This window comes from Tasmannia lanceolata, unplaced genomic scaffold (genome assembly GCF_043159265.1).
Source record: "Tasmannia lanceolata isolate RefF3 unplaced genomic scaffold, GAP_Taslan_0.1 ptg000013l, whole genome shotgun sequence".
Classification (NCBI taxonomy): domain Eukaryota; kingdom Viridiplantae; phylum Streptophyta; class Magnoliopsida; order Canellales; family Winteraceae; genus Tasmannia; species Tasmannia lanceolata.
In genome coordinates this window covers 40,295,620-40,308,655 of record NW_027518690.1, presented here as the reverse complement: position 1 = coordinate 40,308,655, position 13,036 = coordinate 40,295,620, and the positions used below count along the sequence as shown (strand labels likewise).

Sequence of the window (13,036 nt, the reverse complement as noted above, 5' to 3'; positions counted from 1 at the left end):
CTTCGATGATGCCGGGATTTTTCCCGCAGCGCTCGGTCTTCCTTGGCTTGGTGGTTCTGCGTGGAGCGAGATCGTGACGTCTGGCGGTGGCGAGGTTCTGTATGGGCTTGCCTGGTTCTGGAATGATGGACTCGCCTTGGGGAGTGGTGGGTCTGATTTCCACTAGGGCGTGCTGGCTCTCCCCTGTGGGCACTCGACCTTTCCTGTACAGGTCGTGGGGCCTCTGGGGGATGCTGGGGAGGCGCTTGGATCAAATGTTGGTATTGATCGACAAGAGCAGTCATCTGTTGGAAGAGAGCTTGCACTTGATCCGGAGCGCGAGTGGGATTAAGGTGTTCTAAATGAGCTGGGCTCTGCTCCGCTGTAGCTGAGGGAGCCACCATCTGCGAGGCGATTCGCTCGCTCCAGGTCCTGCGAGGTACTGCGGCTCGGGTAGTTCGGACGGTTGGTACCCGAGCACTCTGCCGCCCTGCCATTTTGTATAGGAGATTCGAACAGCTTTTAGTTCGGGGTCCCACGGATGGCGCCAATCTGTTAGGTCTAAAATCGGTAACAGATACGACAGTGATGTAAGAGCTGAGCTGAAGGACCCGAGGAACCGAAGTGAAGGAGCAGAGTCGTGCACAAGAGCACACGAGGTCTGAAGACTAACCCGGAGTCGTTGCTCCGGACAGGCCCTTCGACACTCAAGTCAGTATGTGCAGGAGTGCAGAGCTAGTAACCCTACACCTTCCCAAGTAATTTGTTCTCAACGATTTACCCCATCCCCTTCTAAGCCAGCCCTCTGTTACGTCAGAACCCAATAATTTTTATTTTTTGTTAGCACTTCTGGTTTGGAAACCCATTCCTTCTTGATTCTTTAATCAAGCAAGATGCTTAATTGTTACTCAATTAACTACCCTTTCTTAACCTCCACCCATGGTTCTTGATTTCATTAGCAATTTCTCGATCTTCTTGTCTTCTTTAATTCAGGATAGCAGATAGCGTTAGGGGCGGATAGCGGAAGCTTTGATTTTGAATAATGAATGGGGTAGCTGATGCTTAAGATTAAGGGGTGGTCTTAAATAAGTGGAAAAGCATATTTGAAAGGATTAGAAAGGGTATCTAAAACTACTAAAAATCTTTCCAGTATAGGTTAAAGTAAGGTGGAAGGGTGTTGGAAGTTCTTGGGTTCTTGGTTGACTAAAGGGAAGGCTTTCTTGGGGTTGGTTAAAAGGACTCAAGAAGGTTTCTTGGTGGTAGTTACGGTTAGGCTGAACGGGTTAAGGAATGAATCAAGAAGTGGGTTATCTTTGGGTTAATCGGTTAACAAAAACTTGAAAGGGTGGTTGGTTAAAATAAGGGCTAAGGTTGAATCTTGGATAAAGAAAGGTGGTCATATAACAAGGCATAAGATGGAAGGCATGGGGTGGTGATCGATTAACATGGGAAGGTGGGCTCATAGTTAGCAAAACGTGATTCGCCAAAAAAAATGGGACGGCAAAAATTCGAGTTTAATACCGGTACTGGTTCAAAAAAACGTAGTAAAAAAAATGGAAACACAAGAAAATGAGTTTAGAATTTTGTCATTTACAAAATATGGTGGGGTAAAATTGGAAGTTGGCCCAAAAAACATGTTTAAAGCGTTTAAAACGCATGTTAAACTTGTTTAAAACGTTTGCCTAAGAAAATGGGAGTTTTATTCGTTGTGAAAGTTATGAACGGAGTTTTAAACGGCACACCAATAAAACATGTTTTTTTGGAGTTTAAAACGGAGTTTTGCTAACTATGGGTGGACTAATGCCTTGTGGAAAACATGGCTGTTAGAAAGAGGTCTGGATGTTAGGTATATTGTGAGTTAAAGGGGGTGAAAGAAAGGATGTCAACCGATTGGAGGGGCTGGTCTCTTGGCTGGTTCGAGTGAAAGTTTAGAGGAGTTTGATAGACTATTTTGTATGGACATTGGAACGGTTAAAGAGGAGGTTTTAGGTTTGGGTTGAGGCTGAAGTTGGGGCTGGCTATGAGTTGGAGTTGCTGAAACAGAATAAAAAATTGATCCATGGGAAGATCACTTGATAAGGATTGATAGCTTGCATTCAACAAGAAATTTCGGGAAGAGGACCAACCAGAGAATTCATGAAGAATTTTGTTTCAGTTTCTTCATTTCACACCAAAAGATAACCATAAAAAAAGGGTCCAATAGTTTTATTGTCCAAAAGGCTTCCTCCATCCTTTATTTTTCAGTTTTACCAAAAAAGGGAGTTGCCATTTTTTGGGTTCTGTCTAAGTTAGTAATTTCCATTTTTGTAGCTCAATTTAAGATTGAATGGGATCTTGGAGTGGCTAATTCATTAAAAAATTCAATAGAGATTATGCTCCAAGACTTAGTTAGTGTGGTGGGTATGGTACCAATATTTGGCAAGTGCTTTGCATGATCGATTTCCCACATCCCATGTTTAGAAATCATTGAGATCCCATTACCATTCAAACAACAAAGATTCAAACATATACACTTCAAACACGAAACTGGAAGCACTTTCACTTCACTAGCTGAACAACTATTTCTCTTCATTTATCAATGATTCGGATCGCAATTATAAATTCAATCGCAACATTGTAGAAATAAAAACAATGTTATTATTGAAGTCTCGCCGCCTTCATTGAAAGCAAGACATGTAATACAAATCATTTTTGGATAAGCTTTCATGGTTCCACACCCACCCAAGACATGGAGGGGTGGGGGATACAGAAGTAAGGAGAGGGAGTTCTTAATATGAAGGTGGTGGTACAAAGAAGTTAAGCACATGCAGGTGGATTCTGCACTCCGGTTACTGTGGGCTTAACGTTTTGGCACATAGAGGCGACCTTTTGGCCCGCGTCCGGGTACGTTAAATCGATGTTATTTAGTTGAACACCTTGGCAAGGAGCTCCTGAGCTGCAAATCAAATTCACTGCAAGCTTAGTGAAGGAAGTGCCTTTGATGTTTTGGTAAATGATGTCACTGATCTGCACTGCTGAAGGCTGCAACAGAAAGAGAAGCAAAAAATTTAGAAAATCCACAACACCTTCTACTCTCCTTCATTTCATTTCGAATCTTAATTTTGATTTCATCTATGTATACCAACATGTTCTAGTTACCTTACTCCCGCAGTTATGACCTGGGCAGATCGATGATGATAGGGAAAGAGACTTTGTTCAAGGTGATATCTTCGAAGGTAATATTAGAAGCTTTAAGTGTCGGTGATCCGTTCCATACTTTGATCCTAACACCATTGGTGGTTCCGGTAAGGACGCAGTTCTTTACGTGTACACCTGTCACACCCGTCTCCCTCGCATACTTGCCGAGGCTGCCCACACTGCGAAAGATTGCAGAAATTTATCATCAAATTCTATTCAATGCCATAATATTTGTTAAACCAATCAGTTGAATATAATTGAGGTAAAGTTAAAGTTGTTTCATTATCATTTTATTAACAAATTCACTTTCTTTTACTATTTCAAATAGTTCAACTAGTTTGTTAGGGTTGACATTACCTGATGCCGTGGCCTGGTCCGCAGGTGACACCCTCGATGGAGATATCAGTGGTGCCATCTCCGATGGAGACACAATCGTCACCCACACCAATTTGACAATTGGTAACGTGGACGTGGGAGGAGCCACTGATATGGATGCCATCAGTGTTGGGGCTATCCTCAGGAGCTGTGACATGGACACCAGAGATATCCACTCCTACGCAGTTGTTGTTAACCAAATGGAAGGACTTGCTGTTTTCGAAATTTATGTTCTGGACCTTCCCGTTGTTGTTCCCAATGAATCTCAGAGACTGCACCCACCCATAAAACACAAATCATTCCTTTCATTCTCTTTTAATTTAGTAATCGAATTTGACTTCAAAACCATTTGCATATAAGATTACTAGCAATAGCATTCCTGACCCATGCTATGCTCAAGTGGAAAATAGTGGGCCCCATACCATTAAAACAAGAGTTGTAAAATGGTGGGACCCAACCACACCACATCATTAATGACATTAGGAGTAAAATGGTGGGCCCCCACCCTATGCATAGGCTTGTTTAGATATGGTGGGCCCCTTCCCATCAATAACATGAAGTGCAAAATGGTGCGCCCCCACCAATGCTAGACATGGTCATAAAATGACAGGCCCCACCTTATCATACCATGAGGTGTAAAATAGTGGGCCCCACCATATTCATGGGTTTGGATAGATTTGGTTGGCCCACCAGATCAAGTGTAAAATGGTGGGCCCTATCCATGCTATGCTTGGGTATAAATGTTTGGAAAGAAAACCAATGACGATGGAAAGAAAAATGGTTAGTTTATACGATGAAAAGATGAATGTATCCAAAATTTGTTGGGAGGCATGGAAAAGGGGCTTTATATGTACTTACAACAGGCATAAACTTGCATTTCCCCCCAGATTGGCATGTGGTTTTTAGCCAGGCTTCTGCTGCTCCCTGACTGTCTAACATTCCACCACCACTAATTGTGAGACCGTCCAAGTTCCGGAACAAGACCCAGGCATCAGAAGTGAAAGATGAGAGGCTCCCCGGAGCTCTTAGGGTTCCCCTTATCTCGGCCGCTGGGGATTGGGCTTTATTAGCGCATGGGCCATTGAACTTGAGCTCACCTACGAGGAATGTGCCTGTGGGGACGAGCCAAGTTGCAGTCCCAGGGAAGGAACATGCAGCAGTCCAAGCATCTGTGAAAGCCTGCAAATATATGGAAATGACATTCTTCCTATGTCAAATATTACCCTACATATATTTCACAATTTGATATTCATAATAGCAACAAGGAATAACAGAAAATTGTTGCCTACATTGTATTATAATCCTTTTTTTTTTTATCCACAATGAGTGATGCTTGCACATTAATCTAGTGGGAAATGTTATATTCGCCTCGTTTTCCTCCTTGAGCCACCCCCTTGTAGTGTAAAAAGGGTGGTCAAAACACACTAGAGGGGAGTGGCCCATGAGAGAAAATGGGGGCAAATACATCACTTTGTCCGAATTGTGGGTCCAACTCTAGATGGATTAATGGTGTAGATCATTTGATCAGACCGCCCAACTTATAAGGTGGTAGGCAGGTTAGAATTGGAAGTCAATTTCTACCACATGATTTTCTGGGCCAAAGGGATTAAAGATGGACTTGGAGACTGGGCAAACTCATGGATGAGATTAAAGATAGTCGTTTGTATGGTGTTTGCTCTTATTGGGAGAGAAACCAAAAAGTTGAATGGTAGTCTTGTCAAATGAGGAGCTTATAGTGGATCCTTATACATGGGACAATCTTTACCCCTGAAGTACACATGTATTCCGTTACCATGGATCAAAATACGTATTTTGATTGGATGGTTAGGATCTCTGGATCAACATGGTATAATAAGGATCATGAAAGAACCAAGATAGGGTCTAGATGGTGTATGATTTGGATTGATCAATGGTGGGCCAACCAATTGATCTAAGGGCACAACCTCCATGTTCCATGTATCAAAATATGACACAGTTAGAATACTTAAAAACCCCACCTTGGTGCTGTCCTTACTGCAACTGGGGTCAGCTCCATACTTGGTCACGTCGAAAATTCCGTTGCCGGATTTCGGTGACGCCGGCACAGGAGTCCCTGGTGCAGGATCCACCGGAGCCTTGTAACCCCTTAAATTTAAATTTACGGGACTCAAGATCGACCCCAGCTCGAATGAGAAAAACCAAAGCCATCTATGCTATTTATATTATCTTCTCCTTACGTCCTTACCACTAAATTTATGAAACATGCAACTATTTTTCAACCTAAAGTTAGCCTTTTTCGTAGGGGAATGTTTGGTTTTGCTGTCTTAAGGTAATTCTCGGTTGTTTTCCCTTTTTTTTTAATCGGTGCAACGACAAACTCTCTCTCCCTCTTACAAAACACAACTAATCTTCTCTATTTTAGTCCTATTTGCCACAATTAGGGTTGTTGGGTTTTCTCTATTTTAGTCCTAAGTTGTACTCATTGCATGCCCCCCTATCATGGATCATTTGTGCATGTCATGGAATTTCAAAACTCTAGTTTTTTTTCTTTTTCTTTCAAAACTCTAGTTTTATGCCGTACAGTCTAGTATTTTTCAAAACTAATGTACGGTTCACTTCATAGGTTGATCCATACCCTTCATGTGTTGGGTCAGAATGTAAATAGATTGTATGCCAAAAAAATCATTTCCATAGGATGATCCTAACTGTCCAATATAAAGAAGTTTTCATAATGGGAGTTCCTCTTTAGATTGGAGGGTTACGATCTTCCTATGGAAATGATTTTTAGGGGCACAACGTATTTATGTTGTGGCTTGACAAATAAACGATTTGGATTATTCTACAAAGTGGGCCATACACTACATTCTAAAAAATACTGAATTATATGTACACCTGGCAAACGGGCGTGTTGGGTTGGGTTACCCGCGGGTCATGCCGGTGCGGGTCAAAAATGACCCGCATCCCTACGGGTCATCACTTAGGTGACCCACACCCGTTGCGGATGGGTTGGGTCAGCCTGCGGGAAACCTGCAATTTTGGGCGGTGATAAATTCACCCCCTTCTCTGTATGAATTCACCCTCTAATTTTCAAAATAGACTGTACAACCCGCACCATAGGATGATCCAAACCGTCCATTTGATGGGCCACAACGTAAATAGGTTGTGCCCCAAAAATCATTTCCATAGGATGATCCCAATCGTCCAATCTACAGAAGTTTCCATAATGTGAATCTCTCTTTAGATTAGAGGGTTAGAATCATCCTATGTGAATGATTTTTTGGGCACAACCTATTTACGTTGTGGCCCATCAAATGGACGGTTTTGATCATCCTATGGTGTGGTCTGTACCTTCCATTTTGAAAAATAGATCATTCAATTTAATTCCACTATTCCAGCCAGTCAAAAAAGAAAAAAGGAAAAACGAATTGCGGGACCTGTGGGTTCACCTGACCCAACCTTTGTTTTGGCGGGTTGGGTGACCTGCGGGTCAATTTTGACGGGTCACTCAAATGTCAACCCTTACCCTCAAATTTGTGGGTGGGTTGGGTCGACCCACGGGCACGGGTCGGTTTTGCCAGGTCTAATTATTGGGCGATGCTATTGTCACCCCCTTCCGGTACGCATTCGCCCCCGTACCCTTATAACGTACGAGTAAATGATCTCTTTTAGTTTGGAAAATGATATCAGCACAACCATTTTTGCAACTGTACTAAGTCATCTTGTCTTTTATCATTTAAAGAGCTCTTTAAGGAAAACACTCTCGAAACGGGATGGCATGTGGAAAATAAACACCGGAGTGAAATGGCCGACGATTTGGCCCTTTCAAGATATTTTTTGCATTGTATGAATTCACCCATGTTGGATCCCCTTCTTTTTTTCCACAAGGGATTCCCGTTTTGCTAGCAGTGCTCATCATTTAAATAGTTTTCAAAGGTTATTACAGTTCCCAAAAGCTCTCACAAGCCGATTAAAAAAAGAAAAGACGGGCATAGTTTGTGCAACTATTATAATATGGTTGTGCTGATATCATTTCCTTACGTTTTATGGTGTGTGGCCCAATAATCCACTGTTTTTTTTTTTGCAAAGAGTATTATAAAGCCCACTTCATAGGATGATCAAAACCGTTCATTTGCTGGGCTTAACATAACTAGGTTGCGCCCCAAAAAATCATTCCATAGAATGATCCTGACCCTCCTATTTTTATAGGTTTCCATATGTGGAGTCCCTCTAGATAGGAGGCTTGCGATCATCTCTGGCAAATAAATGGTTTGGATCATCCTATGAAGTGGGCCATACAGTATTGTGGGACCTATGATTGAGACTTGGGACATCCATCGGATGGTTCCCCATGGCTATTAGGCAACAACACCGGGCCAACACATTTTTCACATTTTCTTTTTCTATTGGCTGAATGTTTAATAGGCAGGAATGACAACCCAACACATTTTACACACTGTTTTTTACAAAGTTGTAAATATTCAGTTTCCTTCTTCATTTTTTCTAAAATTATGATCTCATAGATATGGGATCTTTATTCATAGTCTATAACTCTATATAAAACATGAAATGCAAACCAAGAAAATCATATTGTTAATGGACGGGTCATTGTACAGAAAACCTACCAATAAGAAATCCAGACTATGTGACCTATTACTTGCATAGGAACGTCAAAAATAGAAAAGAGGCAATTGCAAAAGAAGTCTTCAGCTTTGCTTTATTTGCAATAAGAGGATGATAGATGCAAGTGTTACCTTACCAACTTCTCCAAAAGCTTAAGCTGTTGGAGAAAGGTATTATTTATCTTTTATACTTTAACACTCCCCTGCATGTGCCGACCATTACATGTGTATTTTTGCTATCCGGGAGGTTTGAACTCGAGAACTTTGGCTCTTATACCATGTTAATTCACCAACTTCTCCAAAAGCTTAAGCTGCTGTAAAAAGGTGTTATTTATCTTTTATACTTTAACAGCAAGGGCCCTCTTTATGCAAGGGCTGGAGAAGGGTCCGGGAATACATCCACGTCATTTTTAAATTCAGTTGAGAATTTATGCAAGGGCCGGAGAATGACGTGGATGTATTCCAGGGCCCTTCTCCGGTTGCACTTTATTCGGTTGCACATGCATCTATCATTGGTCTTGCAATAATCGTCTTCTAATTTGAAAATTTACAAAAAAGGCTCGTCACATTTGAGTGAATTTTGCAAATTAGGTCTTGCCATCAAATTGCGACTAAAATACCCATGGTACTTCATGTGAGAAGGATTTAGCGAGTGCGATTGCCACATACACTTGTGCTGGCTGTCCTATGTAAAGAAAATGGGCGAATTTATGATTTCCTTTTTTTAATATATTCATAAAAAGAGCAATGATAGAATGAAGGGTGCCCTTGCAAAAAGGCAGATTCAAGGGCTCCTTCATCGGTCAATTTCAGCAAAAGTCAAAGCCATTCCACTTTTTGTGGCGCCATCCACTTTTTTCTGCGCCATCATTAACAAACTTTGCTGAAATTGACCACTGAGGAGCCCTTGAAGCTTGTTTTTGCAAGGGGGCCCTTCATTATATCATCCCTACCATAAAAATAACAAAATGTCCTTATATGTGGAAAGACAAAAGTTACCTTGTAAAGAGACCAAAATGCTTATTGATATGTTTTGATAGTGTGGGCTCCACCAACTCAACTCAAACTGGCCCACGCATCTGGTGGGGCCCACCATTTTTGCCTCATTGTTTGATGAGGTAGGTCCCCGATTTCCACCTGAGCCCATGTATAGGGTGGGGTCCATCATTTTACACCTCATGTTTCGATGGGGTGGGCCCATTATTTTTACAACTATGCATAGCACGGGGCCAAGAATGCTAGCATATATAGAAATAATATTCCCACACGTTTGATTCATATTTTGGTCTTTTAGAAGGTAAAATTCACTCAGCTGTGAAATTTGCAAAATTCATTCATATAATGACATTTTGGTGATTTTATGAGTAAAAGAAATCTAGCATGTGTATTTTGGTCAAAAATTGATGGCATGACCCGATTTGCAAAATTCACAAGTACCGTGTGGGTCTCCTCATGATTTTCACTAGTACCGTGTGGCTTGATTCATGAAGCCTCGATCAAGCCTTGTTTTGGGTTCCAACTTGTAAAGATAAACCATTTATTTTAGGAATCATTATTTTGTATATTGTATGTTTGTCTTAGATAGGACCAGTACCGTGTGGGTCTCCTCATGATTTTCTACGAGATCAATTGTCTTGATCTCACATACATGCCTAGTATGCCCCTTGTAGGACCAAAGGATGCCTTCTACTATTGATCGTAAAAGTGATTTTCTGCTTAATTGTTGTCTTATTACTAAGTTATATTTCTGTTGGGACATGGGTAGAAGTCATGCTTAAAAGCTAGCCGTTAAGTGGAGGGTGCTTAGGTACTTATAAGCCTATCCACAGCTCCTAAGTTTTCCAATGTGGGAACTATGTGATCTTCCTCGAGGAAATTTCACCATCCTAGAACATACACCGGGTTACTGAGATCTTCCCCAAGGGATTTTCTCCATCCTCTAGACTACACTAGGTCTACCACACCCCGGCTCTGATACCATTTGTTGGGACCGGGGTAGAACTCTCCCTTAAAAGCTAGCGTTTAGGCTGAGGGTGCCCAAGTCATTATAAGCCCAGCCACATCTCCTATGTTTTCTGATGTGGGATCTTTTGCTTTTTTGCGTGGAACCCACAACAATTTCTTTTTTACAAACATAGAACTCTTTTTACCTTTTTGAAATTTCATCCTTTAAATAAGTAATGGTATATCGTAGCCTACATTTAATAAAATTCAATCTCAAATAAATTTGTTCTTTCCTTCGCTTTTGGGACCTCTTTAACCCACTTCATTATGTTATTATGGGTGGTTCTAATTAATTTCTTCAATCAAATAGAGTGTCCAATTGTTAGTTTAAAGGAATAATTTTTAAGAATATAGATAAAATATGGCCAAGATGGACCAAAATAAAGCTCGTAGCGAGAGTAGATTTAGCAATGCTAGAAATAGAGTTAATTTAGACGTCTGCAACCTGAACTCTCCATAAGTTGTGAAACATCGACCTAGAGTTCATTGGATGTTTTAGTGTAGCCCTAAATTTAACTACATTAAGATTAATAGTTAATTAAACTTATCTAAATTAGATCAATTAAACTCCAATAGTGTAGTTCTAAATTTAACTATATCAAGATTAATAGTTAATTAAATTTATCTAGATTAGATCAATTAAACTGATTAGAGTTCTGTTATATGTATAACACTAATAGTTGATTTTCTATAAATAAGGGGATTGCATAAAAGATCTATCCCAATAGATCTGCCCTAAATTTTGGACATGGACCACTGAGTTAGCTCAGCAAGTCTATCAATCAGAACAAAGTTCTATTGAACAAGGTGATGTTTCATTAATTCAGCTGAAACTTTTCAACTTTTTTAACGACTTGCTGGAGACAAAACTGGGTGTGGATCGAATCAGCCAAGTTTTTAAACATTGCAATAACTGTGACTGCATAATGAAATATCACCCTGTCTTGATCCAATTTCCTTTGGGAAATGTTATCAGCACCACTGTATTTTGATGAGGGCACTCCTCACTTTATTAAAAGTACGGCATGGCCCGCACCATAGGATGATCCAAACCGTCCATTAGATGGGCCACGGCCTAAATAGGTTGTGCCCCAAAAATTATTTCCATAGGTTGATCCTAACCCTCCGATCTATAGAGGCTTAGGATCAACTCTCTAACATTCATTAGGCTACTTGGGGTGTGTTGAAGTATAAATGATTAAATAACGCCAAGCTTAATCTGTATTTGCATGAAACAAAGGGTTATTACTATGATAAGTATTACAAGCCAAAGAAGGCTACCTTTTACTTGCCCTCATACATATAACACTGTACAAGTGTAGATCTACTTTCGATGAAGAAAAGCTTCATACTTCATACAAATTTGGAAAATAGAAAACCTCGCGTCATAGCTCAGTCAGGAGGATACTCGTAAACTGCGCTCTTGGGGGTAGAAATCGTGTAACTGATTTTCGCAGCCACATGATTTCCATCACCAGGTTGGGGAGATTGCGCCACTGCGTCGCCATGGACTACAACTGCAGGCCTTCCTTTTCGAGAGGAGATGTAATCCTCAAGTCGATCGAACGCGTCTCTCTTCACCTTGCCATATTCTGCCATGGGCTCTATCCAAAAAAGAAATCGAAGTTTTTGATCAAATACTAATACAAATCAAAGAGAAAGAGGCTTTTGGTGTACAAGAGAGTAATGACTCACAAACTCTAATGCCTTATTTTTGTGAAACTACAATGTGGCTCAAGCCCCCTTTATAAGAATGGATAACGTGCCTCCCTCAAAACTTTCCAAGGTTCTCATCTTTCTTTCCGAAGGAAAATGTTCTAGTCTTGTGGATATTGTTATGGATATATCTAAAGCTTTTGGGTATATCTCATGAAGGGGAATATATTTCTTTTTATCCATGGTGATAATTCGGGCAAAAGTGTGTTTTTAGGGTGTGTCATAATCAAAAGATGGGTTCCCATCTTGTGTCTGTATCGAAAATATAATGTGGCTCGAGCCCCTTTATAAAAATTGATAAAGACCCCCTTTCAAAACATTCAAAGATTCCGATCTTTCTTTCCAAAGGGAAAAGTTCCAGTCCTGTGGATATTATTTTGGGGGATTTGCTAGCGTCCATAGCATAGCATCCATTGCAGATTGTCTGTTGCATCTTAGTTGAGCTACCTCATGAATGAAGACAAAAGCTACTATAAAGTGAGCCTATGTGGCTGGTCTGACATGCAACAGACCATCTATGATGGACGCTATGTAAATACCCAAATTATCCCCTTTCAAAAATTCGTTCCCCTCTAAAATGAAGGGCAATTTTGTCCATAAGAATTAGACTAAAATTAAGGCTTCTTTAAGAAAGCCTATAAATACACATCTTAGGAGAATTCTACAGCCATTAAGAAATCCTAAACCGTTTTCTACAGCCCTATGAGAGGATTCTGTTGAGAAAGAAAGAGGAGATCGAGTTTTGGAATCGGAAATCGAAGATCAAGGTAAGAACCATGTTCTTTATTGATTTATGTTATTAAAAACCCTAAAATAAGAATTCTGTGATCTTAAAAAAAGAAGAAGATGAAAGCGAAGGTTGATTTTGTTTAAGATGTTCCTTATGACTGATCTCGGGTTCCTTAGGATTCGCTTTGTTATGGAATCCCTAACGAACCCAAGATCGGATTGTTTTAGTTTTTAGAAAAGTTTGTCTTCAAGGGTCGAACCAAAAAGTTTAGATTATTTCTACAATAATTATATATGTTGATTCTAGCGTGAAATTTGATTACTTGGATTCCTCTCGTCGATACGAATCCAACGGATCCGACCGAATCCAACGGATCCGACCCTGCGCGAATCGGAGCTAAAACGAGAAAGTTTAGTCCGTAGAAGTTTTGGTAAAATCGGGGACGGATTTGGAATTA

General features: G+C 40.5%; 1 pseudogene across 1 annotated transcript; it reads right to left on the bottom strand.

Annotated features, from left to right (window-relative positions):
* Positions 1 to 2,593: 2,593 nt before the first annotated feature.
* Positions 2,594 to 11,732, bottom strand: LOC143891248 (exopolygalacturonase-like; annotated as a pseudogene). The gene is made up of 6 exons (XR_013255287.1): positions 11,542 to 11,732; positions 5,529 to 5,718; positions 4,390 to 4,710; positions 3,514 to 3,803; positions 3,118 to 3,335; positions 2,594 to 3,000 (listed from the first exon to the last, which is right to left on the bottom strand). The product of XR_013255287.1 is annotated as an exopolygalacturonase-like (transcript).
* Between the last annotated feature and the right edge of the window lie 1,304 nt (positions 11,733 to 13,036).